The sequence below is a fragment of the Taeniopygia guttata genome, chromosome 2, assembly GCF_048771995.1.
Source record: "Taeniopygia guttata chromosome 2, bTaeGut7.mat, whole genome shotgun sequence".
In the NCBI taxonomy this organism is placed as follows: Eukaryota; Metazoa; Chordata; class Aves; order Passeriformes; family Estrildidae; genus Taeniopygia; species Taeniopygia guttata.
Window position 1 is genome coordinate 42905446 of NC_133026.1, and position 21656 is coordinate 42927101.

A 21656-nucleotide genomic window follows, 5' to 3' on the forward strand; every position below is an offset into this window, starting at 1 on the left:
GAGCAGACTAGTACCCCCCGTCCGGCATGGGGCTCCCCGATTCTGAATTTGGCTCCCTAAAGATGGTCCTGATCGCCCAGAGTCCTGAAGGTGTCTGCGGGGATATCAGCCCACAGGGACAGCCTGCGGATGCGAGAGCCACGGGTGTCGTGGGGTCCGGCCAGCGCAGCCCTGGCTCGGGCACCCGCTGCCGGCTGCCGTGCCCAGGTGTGCCGGGGCGGGGGTGTGAACGTGTGCGGGTGCGGGGTGCGCACCAACATCTATCTGCGTGTTGGTGCCCGTGCCCGCGGCTGTGCGCGCAGGGGGCGCGGGCGGAGGAGGCGAAAGGGGGCCGGTTCTGCGGCGGGTTGCTCCCAGCCTCCCCCGCCCGCTTCCCTCTCGGTCTGCTCCTCGCTCCGGCTCGCATTCTATCGCAGGCGGCCGGAGCAGCCCCCTCTCCCCAGCCTCGGCTCCGGCCCCCGCTGCTTTCTTCCCGGAGTGCCGAGCCGCCCGCGGGAAGGAAGCAGCGCTCCGCCGGCTCCGCGCCCCTCCGCGGGGCCATGCAGCGCCTCTGCCCGCCCGCTCCGAGCGCAGCCTGAGCGCCCGGAGGTGGGATGGGGCCGGCACAGGAAAGCTCCATGAGACTGCCCGGCTGCTCCGGCCGCTGGAGGGGACAGCAGCCCGCCGCGGGCTGGGTCTGGGATACCTGCTGCAGGCGGTGGTGCTCCCCGCCCTGGCCGTCCTGGGGGCCAGCCGCCCCGGCTCCGCGGCGCAAGGTAAGGCGATGGATTGGATGCATGGACGGATGGACGGATGGATGGATGGATGGATGGAGAGGGGTTGGGGCATCCTCTGCGTGCGGGTTGGAGATGCCAATTTATGCCGTGATTGTGTTTTTTACTGTGTTTGTGTGTTCAAACAGTGCAATCGCCCGCATGCACCACCCTCGCCGGGGTCTGGAGGGTCCGGTCGTACTTGCCGGGTCTATAGGTGCTGAGCCTGGCCGGGACAGGCGTTTGCCTGCACTGCGTCCTCAAATGAGGCCCGGGGAGCGGAGGGGAAGTTAGGCTGAAGGAGCCACTCTCTCCGGGGCGGGAGAGCCCGCCGTGCCCCCCGGAGGGCTGGCAAGGGCCGTGGGAAAGGCAGGTGCGGGGCTGCTGTCCTTCCACAGACTATGTTATTCAGCTGTACTTCATTCATCTGAATGAATGACTTCCGCTCCAGAGGACCCTGTTGCCTTATGAGTTATAAAAGCTATGAGGTTGCCTAGGCAATTAAATCAGTATCTTTTTTCTCTTGTTGCAGGAACATTTTCAACAATAATGCTAAGGAGCTCAGATAGATTTTACTGGCCTGGCAACAGCTGAGCATTTTCTTGTTAGGTAGGTTTTGCCAATCCCTATTTAGTTATTTTCAAGAAGCAAAGTAGCTTTATTTCTTAGTCTTATATTGAGTGAGTGGTTGAAATGTTAATCTCAGTGGATTAGCAGCATTTCCTTTGAGAAAAAGGAGAGCTTGAGTTCTTCTTGGTCCCCTGAGTACTGGATGCAATTGTTTGCGAAATCTTGAATTTCATCAGCTAGATACAAGGAAATGTGCAAGTAAGCCTTGAATGATCTGTCAGAAGAGTTTGACTTTGTTGCAGCTGTTTTGGAAACTTGTTTGAACTGATAGTTGTTCCCCAGGTGTTTCTTTGCTTGATTTTAGTGCATTTCACATGAGACAGTGAAAAGGGATCACCACAGGATTATAGTAATTCAGAGCTTCTTGGAGAGCTATATTCCAGCCATCAATTTTCTAAAATAATGACTGGAATATGAATTGCTGCACTTTTATGATATGGTGTATCTATTGTTTAAATAAATCATTTGTCTTATCCACTCCCAGCATATGTGTTTATATTGGAAAGTTTACATAGTGAGTGAAAATAATAATACAGTCTCACTGAATGAGGTTAATTGCAGTTCAGTCATACTGAAATCAAGAAGTGGGACAGAATAGCAAGAGAACAGACTGATTCTGTTCTCATGGGCACTGGATATACCTACAATGGCTGAAGTCAGGCACTTATCAGAAGCAATTCCAAGTACAGATGTGCACACTGCCTTAGTCTGAATGACTTTTCTCTTTCATTAGTGTATCTCTAAGTTTTGCCAGTTGTTCATGGAGTCAGCACAGATGTATCCCTCTTACCTTTCCTCTTTCCCACAGTTTTGTGTCTGTTGGGATGCTCTGCAGCTCTATACATACAAAAGATGAGCATCTGTGACTAGTGGTGAGTAGCTGGGGCTAACAGGAAAACAGTGAGATGTTCAGACTGAAATTTCATGTCTGCATTCAGATGAGACTATAGAGAAATCTCTGCTGCATAAAATTCTCTGGTGTTTTCAACTAGAAAGTGATAAGGTTTCCTCTGTTGAGCTTGGCCACTTAATCTGAAAATGAGGAATCGTCTTAGAAAGTAGAACTCTGGTTAAGGAAGGGATCTTTAATTACATGGGGAAGACTCTGCCATTCTACAAGTGCTGTTCACAGAAAATCTTGCTGAATTGTCTCATGAAATACTTGTATTCCTTGCTCAAGGGTTTCTAGCCCCAAAGCTGCACTATTTTTTGACAAAGCATCACCCCCATTACAAATTCATGTCATGCAGACATTCTAAACCTAGCTTGAAGGGCTTCCTTTCTGCTTCCTCACCAGTTTTTGAAGGTGAGGGTAACTTTTTTGGTTTCTTGCTCAAACAAAAATGCATCAGTCTTCTTATGCAGCAGATCTCTGCTGGCAAGAATAGGACTGCAGGTTTTCCTCCTCTTCATCATACAAAATAGCTGTACTGTTGCAAATAGGAAGTTCCTAATATCTTACTTCCTAAGTAACTAGAAAGTTTGTAGTTAGAAAGTTCAATACTGGGACCTGTCAGTTTCACTGTCAGTTTCCTTTCGTTTTATTATTTTTTTAGATGTCTAATGTTTATACCAAGGATAGATTTATTTGGTACAAGGCCAAGTTATGACCACCACCAAATGCAGCTCCATTAATTTCAGCGGGAATGGTGCCCGCGCCCTCTGGCGACTGTCCGGGGCCTTGGAAACTCTGCAGCGCTGTCGCCGACCTCCTAATGCAGCTTGACTGCTGAGAAACGCTCTAAACCTCCAAAGTATTTTAATGCTTCTGCTAAATCCCCGTGAAACTAACCTCCACAACAGTTAAAAATGAAGATTACAGCTATTGCTGTCAGTGCCTTGCATTTAGGGCATTCTGATGTTTTTTTCCAGGTTTTAAAAACCTGGAAACGATAGTAAGGACTGAAGTTTTGATTGTGTTCTTTTTGCATGTACACTTTGAACATGGGCTAAGAGCACCTATGAGTGTGGATGTAGCTACGTGACTGATGTACTGAATTCAGGGATGGCAGAGCAGCCATGAATTCTACACAATCCCTTGCTGTCCACTTAAACGTAAGTACACGCTTTGATTTAATTTTCTGCAAATGAGATGAAATTTTACTTAACTGAAAAAAAACAAGCTTCTGCATAGCAAGTGATAAGCAGCAGGGTTTATTTCTTCTTTGCTTGAACCTGAAGTAATGAACTTGAGTGTTTTAGAAGTAACATGAAACAAAGGTGTTGTCAAAAGTCAGTGATGAAGTTACTGAAATTTGACTCGTAATCATTTGCTGGCCTCACACCACCCCTGTCCAAGCAGTGTGAGTGATCAGCAGAGGCCTGGGGATCACTGCAGGACCACGTGCAGGCAGGGGGGTGGGCAAACAAGGGGCCAATTCAGAGCAACTGGAAGGCATCCCAGAAAAACAAACGATAGAAATGTTTCAACCACCAAGCCAGGACTTCACTAAGCCTCTCCAAGAGGGAGTTGGTACAGCCAGCTCCCAGCAAGGATGATCAGTGAGCCACGGGGCCAGCACCAGCCCTGCCACCTGGGAGCTCTGCACACCTCCTCTTCAGGGCACCTTCTTCTCTGGCCATTTCAGCAAGCAGGCCACGTGTATGGCAGTGAAACATCAGGCTGCCCTGCAAGCCCCATCTGCTAGTGTTTTATATTTTGGGTGTACTCCTGGGAAAGTCCTTACTCATTTCAATCCATAGGAAATGAGGCAGCCTCGCTGCCTCAAGAATAATTTATTGTCATTAATAATAATACACTGATACAGAACTTTTCATCCCAAAGGATGAAAAAAGCAATTTAGAATCTCCAAGCAACTTTCAAAGTGGAATAGTTTGTGTTTTAAGGCACATGCAGCAGTGACAGTGGAGTGTCCCTGGCTGTGCCTGTGACAGTTATGTGCACAGAGGAAGTCTGCCATGCCACAGAATCAGCCGATGCCCTCCTTGGAGGGAGGGCATCAGCACAGGGAGAGAAAACAGTGGCAATGAGTGAATTAAACATGGCAGGGGGTGCAAAACTATCTACACTACTGCATTCAATGGGATGAAGCCACTGGGGTCACAACCCCCTTTCTCTGGGCATAGGAAACAAAACCTCCCTGCATGAATCAGTGCAAAAAGGAGAGGTGATGGACCAAGTAATGGAGTTTTCAGAAAGGAAAGTAAGGTAAAAGAAGACCAGAGAGATACCAGTGGTTCCTTCACTCATGCTTGCTTTGCTGCCCAAAGCTAAGATGTAGTGCTTGCTGGACACCAGTAGTTAAAATATCAGTGTGTCCTTGATGCTTTTGTATCACTCACACTGGAAAAGAAAATAGACAGCAACAAGAACTACTCTTTGGTCATGATTTCCCACTGCAACCTGAGTGCCCAGCACAGTAAACTCTGACTTCAAAAAAAAAATGGAGAAAATATAAAGCTGCACAAATATTAACAAGTTTGTGCAGTGTCAGGGTCAGAGTAAATAAACTGATTTTCACAATTTGATGGAATAATTTAGCAGACAAAAGACAGAATTTTTTTAGGCTGATGTTCTGGTTTGAAAGCAAAACCAGCGAGAGACTCCAAGTCAGAAATGCAATTTATTAGGAAAAAGGAAAAGAAACAAAATACATGTAATAACAAAAAAGAAAAATCACTGACAGAGTCAGGATACAACCTGACACCCTTTTGGTCAGTGTATTGGCAGGTCCAAATAGGAATGGCTGCAGTCCTCCTGGAGTGGCAGATGTGGTTCTGTTAGAGCAGTGATCCTATAGAAGGGTGTAGTCTTCCTCTGAAGGTCCAGTGGAAAACCCCAGCTGTTCCTCTTGGGAACCAGTGGAAAGGCTGCCTCTGATGTCCCCAAAACTCAGATTATATCACTCAGTTAGGGATGCTTGGCTCCTCCCTCTGGGCAGAGCATCTCACAATGGGATGTTACAGTTCTTATCAGTCATACAGTGACATTCAATAGTGACATCCCATTATCAGCAGATGTCTCCCCGGAGGGAGACAAGGAAAACTGCTCACTCAACAGAAGACAACTGCCATACAGATGGGAAATGGAATACATCTTGCTTCTCAGTCTGGAACAGCTGAATGTGAAGTATGAAACCCCAATCAATTCTCAAAACAATGAACGTTGCATAAATAGGACTGATCTGTGATATTGGTACTACAGTTTAGTCTTCAAACAATAAGGACTCTTAACATCTGTACTCTCTGTGGATGCAGAGCTGTCACCACAGAAAAAGCAGGCTGGCTCTGCTGAACACCATGGTTTGGTGACACTCTGGGCAGATCTCTGACCCAAAGCTTTCTGGTAAGTTGCCATTTGTAGGTGAAGTAAAAATGAATAAGAAGTACTTCATGTTCCCACAGTTTGCTGACTGATATACAGTCCCCTATAGATGCAGAAAATCTGCCAGATGCTTGTTCTTGTTGATAACACTGGACATTTTTAATGTTCTGTGCATGGAAATTGCCTGTTAATATTTTCTCCAAGATTTATGCTTACACAGAAATTAAGAGCAATTAGAAGTTTTGTTAAATAAATTGAACTGACAGCTCTTCACTGTTCTCATGGGAAATCAGTGTGTGCTTCAGTAAACAAGTAGATAAATCATACTTTGGAAGCAGCCCACTTCTACCACAGACAGTATTACTTGGAGAAAACACACCAGTCAACAGGACAGTTGTGGCAGATTAAAAGGTGTATTTTCAGTTCTGTGAAACAAGATGTTGCAAGTCTTTTGTTATCTTATGATAACATAAGTAAAGTAACAGCTGCATCTCATTTTCCTCTTCTCCAGTCAAAAATTATTGACTGGTCACTGTGCAAATTTCATTAGAGTTTTTCACAGAAATCTATGACCAATTTTTTTTATTCCATATCCTTGTGTTTCAGGGGAAAGATACTATCATAATTTCATGAGAAACTTGCTTTTTTATCAGAAGAATTTTTTTGTCAGATTTTAATTGCCTCTTTTTCCAACTAATTAGGGTAAAACTGGATACAAGAGATTTGCAGGAGAACATGGACTAAAAATATATAAAGGCAGAATGACAAGTACATCATCATTGATCGTCTTTAATGGATTTCTTTAATAGGTTCCTCCTTTATGTGTGCTTTCGCACTTGTATTGATCTTTAAATGTTAAGTCTCTCATTTGCAAAAGCTGTTAATACTCTGTCCCTGTGTAAGTCACACTAAACAGAAGGAATGACCATCTCTGAATATCCTACCATATGTGTTCCAATTAATCTTCCTTTCTTGCCCTTTAGGTAAAAACTGCTGTAGAAGAAATAAGCTGGTTTAAGAACAGTGAGATGCTCACTTTTATTCCCCCTTAACTTCTTTGTCCTGTTTTGTTTTTTTTTTTTTCTGGCTTCTTATGTGTTTCTTTCTCCCTTTTCTTCACAAGCTTTTCCATGGCTGAATAGTAACTTCAGATGTTCTCTGCTATGACAGGGACTGACAAGGACTGGCTGCTCCCTGCTGAAGCATGTGCTAATTTTATTTTAAGGACTGTACTTTTAAATGGACTTTGAACATATTGGATGAATAACTCAGTAAACAAAAATCAGATGAACTACTAGAAGAAAACTGGTGCTTTGATGTTATCCATCCAGGTTGTTAATCTCTTATAAGTGAAAATGGTGTCAGACCTTGTGTTCTTCTTTCTTATTTCTCATTTTCCATTAATTCAGCATGTAGCAAATAAAGGAAGAAGGAAAGAAATCTGTTAATTTCCAACAGAAAATAAAAATTTTATGTTGCCTCTGTAAGTTGTTTGAATACCACATATGTAACATGCTACTATTCCAGGAACTATTCCAGGACATGCTGGTCTGGAAGGCAGCTGAAGTGACATCCTCCAGGATGCAGGGCAAAACTGAGACTCCAATTATTTTGCCTTTACTGGAAACTATATTCTTTCTCATTTTTAAGGGAAAATAAGGAATTAAACAGAACATTTCTTCCTGATGGGGTGGTCTGGAGAAGTTATTTATGCAGTGTTCTGATGACTTCCAATGATGTGTTGCCCATATATTGTAAATTGCGTGACTGTGTTACCCTGCGAACTTCAATATTTTATTACATAAAGAAGACAGGGAATCCATCTGTATGGAAGCACAAATCAGGTTCTCCTGAATGCAAGTGGCTAATTGTCTACCTATAAATGTAACTTTCAGAGGTCACCATCTAAAAGCATGATTTGTGCCTGTTTGAAAAGTGTACCTGACTCATACTTTGAGCCTCTCCTTTTAACTAATGCAAAAGAGAATGATTACTGTAATTTTTGGTTGTCAGTAGCACTGTAAATTTTGTGTTTCCAACAAACCCTTTAGAAGTGCCATTGTGGGAATTCAACAGTATGTATCTTTAGTCTTAAATGAAAGAGGCTCGCTTTAGAAATATTTATTTCCTCTTTGACTTTCAGATTTGCAGGTTCAACACGGTATAAAAGACAGATTGGGTTAATTTTCCTCTCAATAATTGTTACCATTGCTAAGAAGTCTGCAGCTCTTGCTAAGGTGGTATTTTCCCTGTACTTCTTTGTACAGATGATATATTGTGAATTTCTTACAGCTTCAAAATAGGATTAAAGGTCAAATGAATTACAACAGCCATGCTCAAAAATTCCTCTAAGTACTAGAGGTCAGTCCTTGCGAGCAACAAAACATATGTTTTCTCAACCCAAATGGAATAAAGATTATACATATACATATATATATATATATATATATAACCTAAATGGAATAAAGATTATATATATTCATACATATATATATATATGTATGTATATTCACGTATATGTGTATCTATGCTTACATATAAAAATATATAATTAAAATAACAGGTAACAGGTAGTAAAACCTTCAGTTTTATTGTGGAATTTCAATATCCCCAAATCATAGTAGATATGAAATAAAACATATAAAAATGTGTAATGAAAATAACCGTTGGCTTTGATTGGTTTAGTTCCTCATGATTAGTAAAATATCTGAGCAATTAACTGAGATAAAGAGAACATAACTTGAAATATTTCTTTTATTTTTAGGGGAGTAAAATGACTGAATGGACAAACCTGATTTTCTGTACATATCTCAAGCAAAATCCGTGTTACAATGCATCACCTCACTAAGTATTCCTGTGCTCATATATGGTTTTTTGTTCTTGTCCACAGCCATGTGAACTCATTACCTACATCTACAAAGACAGCTATGAGCATTCAATTGTGTTTTGATATTGTAAAGCTGAGTAATCCCTTTCTTCCGTTTATATTTATATTTATATTTATATTTATATTTATGTTTATGTTTATGTTTATGTTTATGTTTATGTTTATGTTTATGTTTATGTTTATGTTTATGTTTATGTTTATGTTTATATTTATGGGTAGACTATGCTTATATTTATAGTTATTGTATATTTATATTTATGGTTATGGTATGTTTATGACATTGGTTCTGTGTTCAGCACTCATGTGAATGTATGGTCTTAGACGCAGGTGCTTGAAAAATGATGTTAGGACTGAAAATTTAAAAGTATTTTTTGCTTGTTTGGATTATTTTACTGAAGTTACTGTAGCATAATTTATTAGACATGTTAAGTGTCTTGGTATCCAGTGGTTCCAGTTACCATGAGATGTTTGCATTATTTTTCCTAGTCTATTTATCCTGTTTCTTTAGGAGGTGACTGTGCTAAATAGTGTGAGTTTCTACAACAAGAAGTATACTTACATCTGTAAACTCTGAGAAAAACCTCTCAATGAAATTGTCAGTGTGGAGCAGGCCCAGGTCCTGCTTGTCCTTTTACTCCATTCTCCAATAAAACCAAAAGGAGTTTAGCATGCATACATAGCAATGGAAGACAATAATGCATCTTAAGTCACTGAACAATTTAAAATCTGTAGAACTATGGAAAATAAATCCAGTGTGTCCCAACTGTGATTTCAGCTTTTGTTTCAAAAACTCTTTAGATGCAACATTTTTCAACTAAACTTTGTTACTCTTTATTAGCTGACTGGGATGGTGAGTACATCTTACTCCTATGTTACTGATACTAATTGCACTGTTTATTTGTCAAATTGACCTAGCAAAGATCTGATAAGCTGTGAACTACTATGCCTATGTAATTGTAGGTTCCACTCAACCAAATATTCTGAGCTGTGTATTTCCTTAACAGGGTTTAAATCCTTCATTGAATCAGGCATTTACTGACCTGCAGCTTCAGCTTGCTTATCCATTTGTAGGTAAGAGAAAATGAACTGAAAAACAACATTTAAAACTGGATATAGTTTCTTCAAATCTTTTATATATCACAAATTTCTATTTACAATAAAGGTCATGGGTCTTCTTAGAGGCTTGTATCCTTTTGTTTCAGTGGTATTTTACTTAACATCATTAATAAGGGTATTGCTAGCAATAATGATGTAGTATGAGTTCCTCCTTTGTCATCTCCCTGTATTCTCTATGTTCCTGTGCTTATTATTTTTTATTATTTCTTTCTACTTTTCCCTGAGAGATACAGCTTGCATTATCCTTCTCTGACCTTTCATAATTCTAATTGTCTTGAAGCTTCAGTACTGCAGATTTTCTTCCTTGTCCCTCCTCTGACCTTCTTTTCTATTTAACTTCACCCCCAACAGTTCCTCCACTGCTTCACACTGAGCTGGCAAATAATTTTATTGTACCCATTATTTAAAATTGTGTCCTCTTTATTTTTTCAGATTTCAATACTTCTCTCCTTTTTTTTTGCTTTGTGTGTTTTTTTTTCCCTAACTATACTCAGTACTTGGTGTGTTCCATGCCCGAATGTGCCTGATACCAGTTATGTGCAGGAAATGATAATGGAACCCCTGTCCTATACTGAATTTGGCTGGAATGGTGAGTCAGTAATCTCCTCCCTTCACTAGTGCTAGATAAATTATTTTATTGTTACTGTAGTTATGCTGCCTGCTGTAGCCTGTGATTTTTTTAAATTACATTTTTCTTCATGATGCAGCAGATTATTTTCTTCAGCACAATTTCTGCTTTTAGATGTAATATAATGGCTGGAGTAATTACAAGATGAAATGTGTTTTACTACAGAAATGTCACATTCATTATAAAACCAGAACAGCTCTCTTAGTAACAATGCAGTAATAATAGCATCAAATCAGTGTTTGAGCCACGCAGCAGTACTTGAATTATTGTAGACCCACACTATGCCACAGAGGAGCTTTAAAATGAAATATTGTGTGCTGAAATGGCAGGGTACAGCTATACACCCCGATGCAGACTGTTGCCTGCTCACTCTGAGGTCAGTAGTGCAGGTCCTTCCTCTGCAGGCACACTCAGCAAGGGGGCTCCAGCTGCAGCAGATTTGCATTACCAGAGGTTCAGAGTGCAGGTGAATATGAGCCTGCAGGAACTTGGAAAAAACCCAAGATCGTTTCTACCCCTGTTGTTGTCCTGTGTTTAGGTGGCCCTTGAAAAGCAACTTTTTTCTCTGCTGCAGCTTATCCATCTGTAAATAGTGCTAATAGAATTTAGCACTATTTTTCAAATATCTTTGTAAAGCCTTTTCACAAAAACAAACAATTTGTACACTTCTGTGCTTCACTTCGGTATACCTTGGGCAGAATTTGTCCACCTCCCCACTTTTCTTAGAGTTTCCATCAAGAGTGGAATGTAGTTTATCATTGTTACATAGCTTTTATGTGTACTACTCAAAACAAAATAATTTGGGGGTGATTTTTATGTCCTGCAACTCTGTTACCACCACCTCATCTATTTCACAGAGTTTCACAACACGAATATGCTACTCAAAGCACTGAAACATATTTCTCACCAGAGATCCTCTGGTGAGCAGGACACTGGGTGTTTGATGAGATTTGCTGCCATGAATGTTTTCAGGAGAATTACAAGGTGTTAAAGTTAAAAAAATAGCTGTGATTTACAGCCATGGACTAGCTTCTTCTGTTAAACACGCTGTTATGGAGATGAGTGCAGTAGAAATCATTCCAGTAGTTATTATGAAGTTTCTTGTTTTGAGGGACTGCATAAAGAACGAATGGGTGTGGAGCTTCTGTTTCATGAGAAAAACTGCAAAATGCCTCTACTTGTCTGTTCTGCTGCAGAGCCATCTTCTCATATGTAGATGTGTCTGACCTACTTTTGTCTATGAGCGAATGTAGATTCACTTTACAAAATGAGTTCTCAGAAATGAGTTGCATTCTGCCATCATTCTCATTCTCTGTCATTTATTTTAAAGAAAATGGATGAAAGACTGATAAATGGGCTTCTTCCATCTTGCTTTAGGAGCAGAGTTCCAGGAAGCTACACTAGGAAAAGGCACCCTGTGAGGCATTGAGGCTGACACAGTTCATGCACTGTTTTCACAGAAGAGAAACTGTGAAAGAGCATGAGCATAGGAGGTCTTTGGAACTGAAGACATGGACCAGCTGAGCAGCCTGGCTACTTAGCTGGATGTTGTCATCCACACTGCAAATCTCTCCTATCCATTGTTGCAAAAACTCCCTTAGTTATGTTGTTAAGGTAGACATTCCTTGTCACTGCTGACTTCAAAATCCTCAAGCCAGTGAACTGGTTCTCTTGTAAAGTTTGAGGTGAAATCAATAGTGCCTATAGTGCAGCTAATGAGAATACAATACTTCTTTTGAGGTGTTTTTTTTTTTTCTTATATTTTAAGAAATAAAGCTCAAAATTATTAGTGGTTATGCTGCTCTTATTAGGTCAACTAGGGAATTACTATGGGTACACTCTATGTCTAATATAAATTGCTGCATGCTGTAAATTATGTATAATAAAGTATGGATTATTTTTTATTATTTTGCTGTTTAGTTTCTGAATGGATTTTATACTCTTGTCACATGCTGTAAAAAAAGTTAGAAAGGAGTTCATTGTGGCAGCAGCCCTCTGGCCACGGAGAGCAGGCACAAACTCTCCCAGGCATTTTCCTGGGGAAGGCTGTGAGATCAGAGAAAAATATTAGAAACAATTCTTATCCCCACTTGCTACACCTGCAGTTGTGCACATGTGGAATGTGTTATAGGGATTTGTAACAAAGGGTGATTTCTTAATTGGACATTGGATGGTGTTTGGATAGATTGACCAATTAGGTAAAAGCTGTATCAGACTGGCCATAGGGGTTACTGAGTTTCTTAATAAGAATAGTATAAATAGTATAAGATGATAATAATAAAATAATTGATCAGCCTTCTGCAATCATCAAGTCCATGCTAATTATTACATGGCTGGGGACCTGCAGTGACAGTTCATAACTGTAGTGATTCATTTAATCCTGCCATGTGGCCCTACAGAGAAATGTGATCTGTCTATGATAAATGTTTCAGGAAATCATGCAATTTCATTTTAGATTAAAAAGACCAACTATAATAACATATACTTGGCATTAAAGAACATATTGTGGAATGAGGGTGTATTTTTATGAAAAAAAATGTAAAAAAACAATGTACAATAACTATAAATTTTGTGTTGAGAATAAGTTATTATTTTGTCTGATTAGGAATGAGCAAAAGGATATATGAAAAACTAATTGTAAGAAGGACACAGAAGATTTTTACACTAAGAAAATTGAGTTATTGATATAGATTCTGTTAATGTTCACCAAAAATACTATGTGATCTTGCAGAAATTATAATACTGCTACGTAGGAAGGATTTTATGAATTTAAAGCATTTTTGCTCTATATTATAAAAAAAAAATCTTTATTAAAAATTTATTAGGTGGTGTTTCTCTAGCATGCAATTGAAACTCATGGAGCAATGTCCAAGATTATTTTAAGCTATTAGGTTTTCATTCTGACTGTCATAATTAAATAATATTAACTGGGAAAAAGACTTCCATGTGCTGCCATGTGACACATAGTCTATGAAAAGACTATATTAGGTAGAGTATAACTCATGTGAAAAAGCCCAAAGGAGAACTGTGTTTCTCGTTAAGACTGAATAATTTAGTTCCATTCTGGTGGATTCTATTGCAGATGAGTTATTTGAAATGGAAACCTCTTCCTTTTCCTCAAGTGTCACCTCAGCTTAGAGGTTAACAGGTGAGAGACTGAGGCTTACTGAAAATCTCTGCTCTTGTTCCTATGCCTCAGGCCTCCTCGAGAGAGTGAGTCTAGCAGGATCTGACCTGCCACTTCTTTCACATTCATTGGATTGTACTTATTTCCTAAAGCACTTTTTGTTTTCATCCAAAAGGTGTGACTTTTTTTTTAAACCAATGAATTAAAAAAAAATGCCTTAGAACGCCACAATAAAAGTTTATGTAATTTGGTAAAGTTTTGTGTACTCTGGCATCCAGCACAATTTCAAACTTTGTTCACCTTGCAAAATCACCTCAAGGTGCCCATGATCACTACTGCTGCTTCCCCTGTGTCATATCCTGGGCAGAGAGGGAGTTTACTGTCTTTCTTGTAAAAATGTGAGGAAGTTCATTTCAAGCTGTATCTGCTAGAGCAGAGTCAGTGTGAAGGCAGACACAGACAGGGCACTGCAGAACTAGTTTTACCGTTTCAGGTCTTTCCGTAAGGATAAGCAGCTGTCTGGAGACAAAGTTCATAAGCAAGAACATAAGTGATCCAAAAAGCTGCCACCAAATGACCTGGAAGCCTCCCAGGGGTTCTGTCCCAGACAGGTGATATTCTGGTCATTACATTCCCTGTGTATAAGACAGTGCTGCCTTTGTCTATTCTGAAGAGCTGTTGGAGTAACTCCTGTAAGTTGTTCAGTCAGATATTGGGGATCATATATTGTAGATTCATCATATAGCTAGAGAGGAAATTCAGCCATCAACAAGGTTATTTAAATACAGAGAATGCAAATGGAACTGAGTTCGGAATTCATTCTAACACCTAATTTTCTTGCTACTGTAAAAGTATAAACTCTGTCAAATGAGAGTGAGAACAGTTTAATGATTACCTGTATCCCTTACAAATTGTGTATAGACCATATAAAAAGATATTGAGTGAAAAGTCAGAACACCTTACTAAGGAAATAAGTAAGTAAGGTATAAATATAATCCTCAGAATCATTGAAATTTAAGTTCATTTAGGTCCTTCATTTTTTTCAAATTTTCCTATTGCTATCTGCAGAATCATACCACCATAGCATTCATGTATATATAATGTTTGCTATAAGTGTAAAAAATCAAGGAAGTCACTTAATTTGCAGCTGTTCTTGGATAAAGGGAAAACTTAGCCAAAATCTTCTAAACCTCATAAAACGAATGCATTTTATTACTGTTTTCTGCACAGGAGAGGACTACAGACCAGAAGAGCCCAAGGAAAAGACTCCACTTTCAGAATAAAAGTGCTGCGTAAGTCCATTAAATAATTATTCAGACATTAGGGGTTAATAGTGGATAAGATTTGCTTTCAGACCACTGTCCTTCATGGGTGTTTTCAGCAAGTTTTTTTTTTTTGATTGGTAAAAGTCTGCTTGATTTGCAAAGAGAAAGAGTGGAACCGGACTATAAAAAACACATTGGAAATTGACATCATACCATGTTTGAAAAAGTCTAAAATTGTTGTGCATAACTAATGGAATCCCTTGTGTTATTTCTGTGTTTTAAATACACCTTTACAGTCACATGAAACTAGTCATTGGGCCCTTCTGAAAATTTCCAAATGCTGTAACATATTAATATTAAAATGCTACTTTTTTGTTGTTTGTGAAAAATGCATATTTTATGATTGGCTTTTCGCAAATGTTACAATGAATATTATATGTGTAATGTTAGAAAGTTATCCTGTATTCATTCTCTTAAGTAGTGTGTTAAATATAATTTTAGGTTCCAACATAATGTTAAAATAGAAACTCTGCTATGTGAAGGGTTTTTCTTTAAGGAATGAGATACTTGCTTCGAGGGAATACCTGAATCTTCCAGAGAAGAGGAATTTACGGTTTTCTTATCAGAAGAAGCTAATTTCTTCTGGCCTTGCTCAGACTCGAAGACGCCATGGGGATTAAAGGAAACAGTTGACATACAACAGAGAGAGTTCTTGTTTTAAATTGAATGTATGCATAACCATAAGGATGTATGAATATGCAACAGGCTATTGCTTTTAAGGTTATCCTTTGTTCACAAGGTGTGCTTTTCGTGACTTAGTGTCCAAGAGCATCCCAAGGTCCGTAATTCTTTGCTTTTTATTGTCTTGTAATTGTCCTAACTCTAAATTTTATTACTCTAATTGTATTACTATTTTTAGAAACATTTTTTATTATTAAACTTCTAAAATTTTAAAAACCAAGTGATTGGCATTTTTGACATTGTTGTTACATGAAGGCATAAACACAAAGCAAATAGAGAAGTCAAAACTGAGGAAAACAGTCACTGGTGGCAGCCAGTTTTGTGATTTCTCCTGTCAAAGGCATTGGTTGGTTCTGAGACTGAATCAAAGTTCAAAGGGCTCACTTGCAATGCAGAGATTCACTAGAGAACTGCCCACTAGGACACAAACTGGAAAGTGTTGCAAAAGGACTGCAGAGCCAGAGCTCTGCTTGGCAAAAAAAAAAAGACGAAGACGTTATGAAACATGAAGTTTCCAAGCCATTGTCCTCAGGTTTATTTCCCTGAAGCACTACTAAGAACTGTGTGAAAGTTCCTGACACTTTCCTGGTTGCCATTACTACTGTATAGAAGGATCTCTGTTATGTAGGCAGGCACATTGTCTTCTTACAGCTGCTTGTTAAGGCAGCTTTAGCATTAAACTGGAGAAGAATCCGAGTTCTTGTGTTAGAAAAAATGGTGATAATAATGAGCAAAACCAAAAATTTTGAAAGTCTACTCTTGGATGAAAATAGCCAGAACAGCTGGTTGAGAGTCCTTTTTTCCATTTTCTTATGTTTAGAAACACCACCTCTTATTTGCAGTTATCTGTTTTGAGTTTTCTCTAGCAGCAGTTCAGATCATGGCTGATAATAGCACTATTATTGACTTGTAACAACCAACTTTGGTTTTGGCCCTGCTTCAAGCTGTTCTTTTCATTACTTTTCTCCTTCTCTATTTGCACGTGAATGATTCACATAAGCCTCTATCCATTTTCTGAGTGAATCCTCTCTAAGAGGGACAAAAAGCCTGATGCTTTTCCACTCACCTGCTGAGAGCTAGACTTTTAAAGTACATGGTTGTGTTTTGGTTTCTCTCAGCTCCATGCTGTTTCCAAGATTCGGGTGAATAAAAACTGAACTGCAAAGAAGGTATCAGAATAGTCAATAGCTGCTTAGCTAAAAGGAATGGATCTTCTTCAAGACAAAGACCTACAAAAAGTCCTTCAAGACAAAGTCCTACAAAATTCTTAGCTTTTTATTGAATTGCATTTCCTGAGAATGGGTTTTGGGGTTTGCAATCAAATGTTAAAACATGCTTTGTAAATTTTATTCTGAATTCTTTCTAGCTTTCGTGCCTTTCCCAAGGTGTGAATTTCAACCACAGATACTATGTAATAAGAAGAAAATTGCCAGCATCATAAAGACATGAAATGTCTTTTCCTTGCAATTTTCTGCTATTTGTTGTCCCTTCACAATGCATCAGCAATGATTGCTGAAATCATGATCTGATGAAGGCTCTTTTAAAAACTTGCAGACAAGAAGTAATTTTCAGCAGTTTTCTATGAAAAAGAAGACCAGAAGGCAGGGATTTCAAAGCCTTCAGACAGAGTGTTAGAGTATATCAAATTAATTGTAGGTGGAGTGTATGGATTCTCCAGTTTCCATATCTTCATATCTTTAGCTTTTCATTTTTTCTTTTCTCATGGAACCTTCAGAGGAAAAAGGGGGTTATGTTTTAATATTAGGGACTACAGCGTTCACCACAGTGATGAAGATGTTTTATTCCCATCTATTTCCATCACAGAATTCTACAGGAGCACTCTTTAAATTCATGCTCATTCAAGCACATGAATTGGCAAGAAATTCCCTCAACAAAATATTTGGTACCTTGAAAACAAAGAGGATGCAGAAGATAGGGAGAAATAACCAAAGAGATAAATTTCCATCTTCAGAAACAGATGTTTGTGTTTGTTTTGTCGGATGTCTTGGAAAAGGAGAAGGAATGTGCTTAAAAGGCTCATTGTAACCTGAAGACAGGCAGAAGCCGTTCATGATTTTACTCTGGACGTACACTTCATTCCAGAGAGATGTCTGCTTCTCTTAAGTGTTTCCAAGAGTTACAGAGACCAAGGTCACTAGAAAGACGCTTTAAGTACAGTACAGTTTTGAAATTAGAGTACCTATTCCTCATGCCTCAAAGAAATAAAATATCTCCATTTCTTTCAGAAACCTGAAAATATCCTTGAGCTGTGATGTTATTATGTAGCCTCTGTACTGCACAGGTGAGACTACTGAGAAGATGCATCCTACCACAGTGTTTATCCATCTGGGTTCTTTACTGGTGTTAATTGATTTGCAAGGTGCCATGAAGTTTGCTTTTTACTTTTTGTTTTGTTGTCATTGTTAATAAACTACATTGCAGAATTTCCATTTATCCTGATGGCTCTGTATATGTATATCCCTCCTTATTAAAATCTTGCACAAAAATCATCCATAGGACAATTTCTTTCAGATAAAATAGAATTGTGAAGGAAAAATTAAATTTGGTGTATTTGTGAGAAAGCAAGAGTATATCCCCTTTGTGATTTACAGCCTCACCTATATCTCACAGTATGGAATTGTCCCCCACAGGTAGAGGAATCAAAGAAATGTGAGGATAGAGTGCAAGGAAAGAATGTTTTCTTTATCTTCCAAGAAACCTTGTGAAAATCTTGGCTGCAATGGAGTTCTGATACAGAAAACCAGAAGAGTTTTGTAGGGAGACAACACCGTAGTTTCATTTGAGTTATATAATTTCAAGTCATAAAACTGGAAAACATGTTGACTATTCAAAAGTTGCACATTTTATGAAGCTTCAGATAGCTATTCTAATAAACTAAAAGCAAGAAATGAGCATGTGCCATAACTCTTTTGAGCCTATTAATTATAATACATTCAACACAGAATATCAGCTTCTTTTTATAGATGAGTCAATTCTGGTATCATTAAAATTACCAACCACTTCACATATTAAATGTGAATTTTGCTTTACCCAGTGTGACATGGTAGAATTGTACCACAAACAAAAAAATATTATAACTATCAGAATTGCCAGTAAAAATACTTTAGATATGTCATATATACTGGGTTTCTCGCTGATCTAAACTTCTCTTAAATATAAGCTACTGAACCTCTTTTACAGAAGGAGACTAACATGAACTTTATAGAAAGACATTTATTTTCATATAATTACTGTAAAAGAACAATTGGATGTGGATATTCATAAAAGACTGGCTACTGTTTCCTTCATTAAGTTATAGGTGAATATGGGGGAATAAGGAAACTGCACATTCTCCATTTTACAGTTCAAGAAGTATTTTTTAAAGGATTTGTTAGTTGTTAATTCAAATGGGGGGAAAAAAAGTTAATTTATTGGAACAGCTGAGTCCTTGGCCATGCTGGGCAAGTAAGGAGGAAAAAGATTAAAGTGGGGCTCTCCCACTCAGATCTCTGCTATCAACCCAACTGTCCTGATTCTGCTTATAATGATATTCTCAGCATTCTTTCCTCTTTTCTCTCCTTGCTCTTTCACAGCACAGTTAAACATTGAAATCCATTCAGTTCTACCAGTTCTTGTTCTTTCAAACCCTTTTCTTTTCCAGTCAAAATATTTTTTTTAAAAATACATCATTTATAGTAAGAAATTTACTTATATTTTAACTATTTCACAAAACCCAAAACCAAACAAAAAATCATCTAACTACTTGGAAACATCTCAATTCCGTGTCACAGCTGAAGTTGTTTGATCCCTCTGCCCCTTTCTTTGTGAAGTTTATCTTTGATTATTACTTCACATGTCTTAAAATGCCTAGCACAGAAGTACTTGGGCTTCCTTGGTAATGATTCCACTGTAAAATATAATGAAGCTCTTATATTACATGGATGCATAGAATTCTCCATTGTCATGGCTGGGTATATGTGATGTGTCTCCTGGACAGCACAGGTTGTATCTGAGCTCACACCCTGCTTTTCCTCTTAATAGACCATTAAATTTGTCCCTAACCTCTGCACTGCTCTCATCTCTCTAAAGTCTGCAGATGCTTCAAAACTGTGGGACCTCTACCTTTCTGTCACATTTAGTTGAAATCGGCTAACATGTTCACAATTCTACTGTGGCAAGAATAAAGAAACAGACACTGTAACTATATCAACCTAATTTTCATTGGGAAGAAGGCTAGAAAAGACCTGCAGAAAAACAGGACTGGGACATTCCACCCTTCCTTCTGAAAATGGCCAAATTTTCATTGTACATATAGAAAACTTGCTTTTAAAAACTTTCCTTCTAACACTAGCCCAGGTTATGAGATTGTGAAAAATTTTACAGGATGCCACATTTTTAAACTGTAAATGAAACAAGAAGTAGATTTCCAGCTAATCTTTTCTGACTAAACTGTCAAATAAAAGCTGTCCCAGAAATTAATTTAATAACTTATGCCATACATGATTAAACCTTTGGTTCTGGATCCCAAGTCCTTTGTTTTTGCTGTGAAGGTAACCACCGTTACTACTTGTGACTCTGGGATTCCCTGTGGCTGGTTTGTATTGACTAACTCACTCTGGCTCTTTGATTTTTTTTTTTTACTTTTTTGAGAAGACATTCACAAAATACAATACAGCATAAAATGCTCGTTTTCTCCAAGCAAAACAGAAAAACCAATAGGTGTTCCAGCATAGCCTGTCTTGTATGATACATTGACAAGCATGGACTTCCAAAGCATGTGCTACTTTTCAGTATGAGACTTGTGTATGGTGGAAAAGTGTCATTGAGTGCCAGGGGCTTTTTCTTTCACTCAGACTTTTTATGGCCTAGGACATAATGGCCTTTTCCTGCCTCCATCTGAGATTAAAATTTTGGCTTGTGCTAGTTAATACAGAGCTATACATTTAGCCATGCTACATTTTTATTGCAAGATGAGGATTTATGAATTTTAAAAGTCAAGTGTTCTGTCTCCCTTGGCAATATCTTTTACATTCTTCCTTGCATACTTAACTCAGCTGGCATTTAGAAATAGATTCTTTTTAAAATTTGCTTTGCATCCCCGAGAATTTCCTGACTTTACATATTATTTCTGTTTTCACTTTTACTACTCTTCCTTGGGGTTTTTTTTTGGCTTTTTTTTTTTTTCTTTTTAGATGCTAAGGCGGTCTTACAATTTTTGTTTGAGAAGTCATTCTTTTAAAACCATGCACAAATGAGATATCAAAAAGAAGGATTTTTAAAAATGTAATTTTAAATAAATGCCTTTTCTTGTGCACCCCAAAATTGCAAGAAGTAGGAATAAAAATGGGAATGTCCAAACCTGGTTAGTACTATACTCAGGGGATGAAGCACAGAAGAATAAAGTGCATTCTGGTTTCTGGTGGCTGCTGCTGGCAGATGGTTATGGTTTGACTTTCATTTCCAACTTTTCCTAAGCATTCTGCCTTCTTTGGCTCAAGCACACATTCCACTGAGATCATGTAAACTGTGCCAGAAGTGGACTCTCTAAACTGCATCTCACAAGCAGATGTGATATTTATATGGAACTGCCAAGGTAAATCTCACCTTGAAGAGATTAGTGGGAAGCCCAAGCTCCTATTTTTTAATGAAAGTTTTGACATTCTGAAAACAATAGAAGATGATTTTGTCCTTGCCATCACCACTTCTGAATACTTACTGTAACTCATGTTGATTCATGTATTTATTAATTCATTTCAGATTCAGTGGTGATTATTTTAATGAGATAAATAACAAAAAGGTGTTTTCTTCTTGGAATGTCACCTTTTCGTACAGTGTGTACATAGATGAAGTCAATTTCATTTGCAGATTAGCCCATCTGACCCAGTTACCTTCAAAAATGTAATACTCTCCTTCTGATCATCTGCAACAGTAACATCAACCATCCTTGATCTGGGATTTGAGAGCAAGTTGTTTCTGTTACTCAGCTTGCTTGCATAATTATCAGGTCTTTGTCTCCCCTGTGATTTCTAGACATACTCTTCTTGTCCTTGCTTTCCACAAATCCTTGAGAGACCACTTTCTTTGGCAGTGCCTTTCTTTTCTGTGCATCTAAGAATATTAACTTCTTTCTCCTTAATTATGCTAGCAAGGTCTCTTGTGATACGGTCTCTTCCCAAGAGACTGTATTTGTTATCTCTTATCAAATCACTTCTAAATAATACCAAT

General features: G+C 38.6%; 1 long non-coding RNA gene across 2 annotated transcripts; it reads left to right on the forward strand.

The window, feature by feature from the left end:
• The first annotated feature begins 274 nt into the window (after positions 1-274).
• On the forward strand, positions 275-17879 carry LOC105758998 (uncharacterized). Of its 2 annotated transcripts, none has more exons than XR_012054608.1 (6): positions 275-755; positions 3337-3437; positions 9559-9625; positions 10165-10259; positions 14656-14717; positions 17678-17879. It is a non-coding gene; the product is annotated as an uncharacterized lncRNA (long non-coding RNA). The 2 variants fall into 2 exon arrangements; XR_012054609.1 differs by lacking the exon at positions 275-755 and adding an exon at positions 805-1361.
• The last annotated feature ends 3777 nt before the right edge of the window (positions 17880-21656 follow it).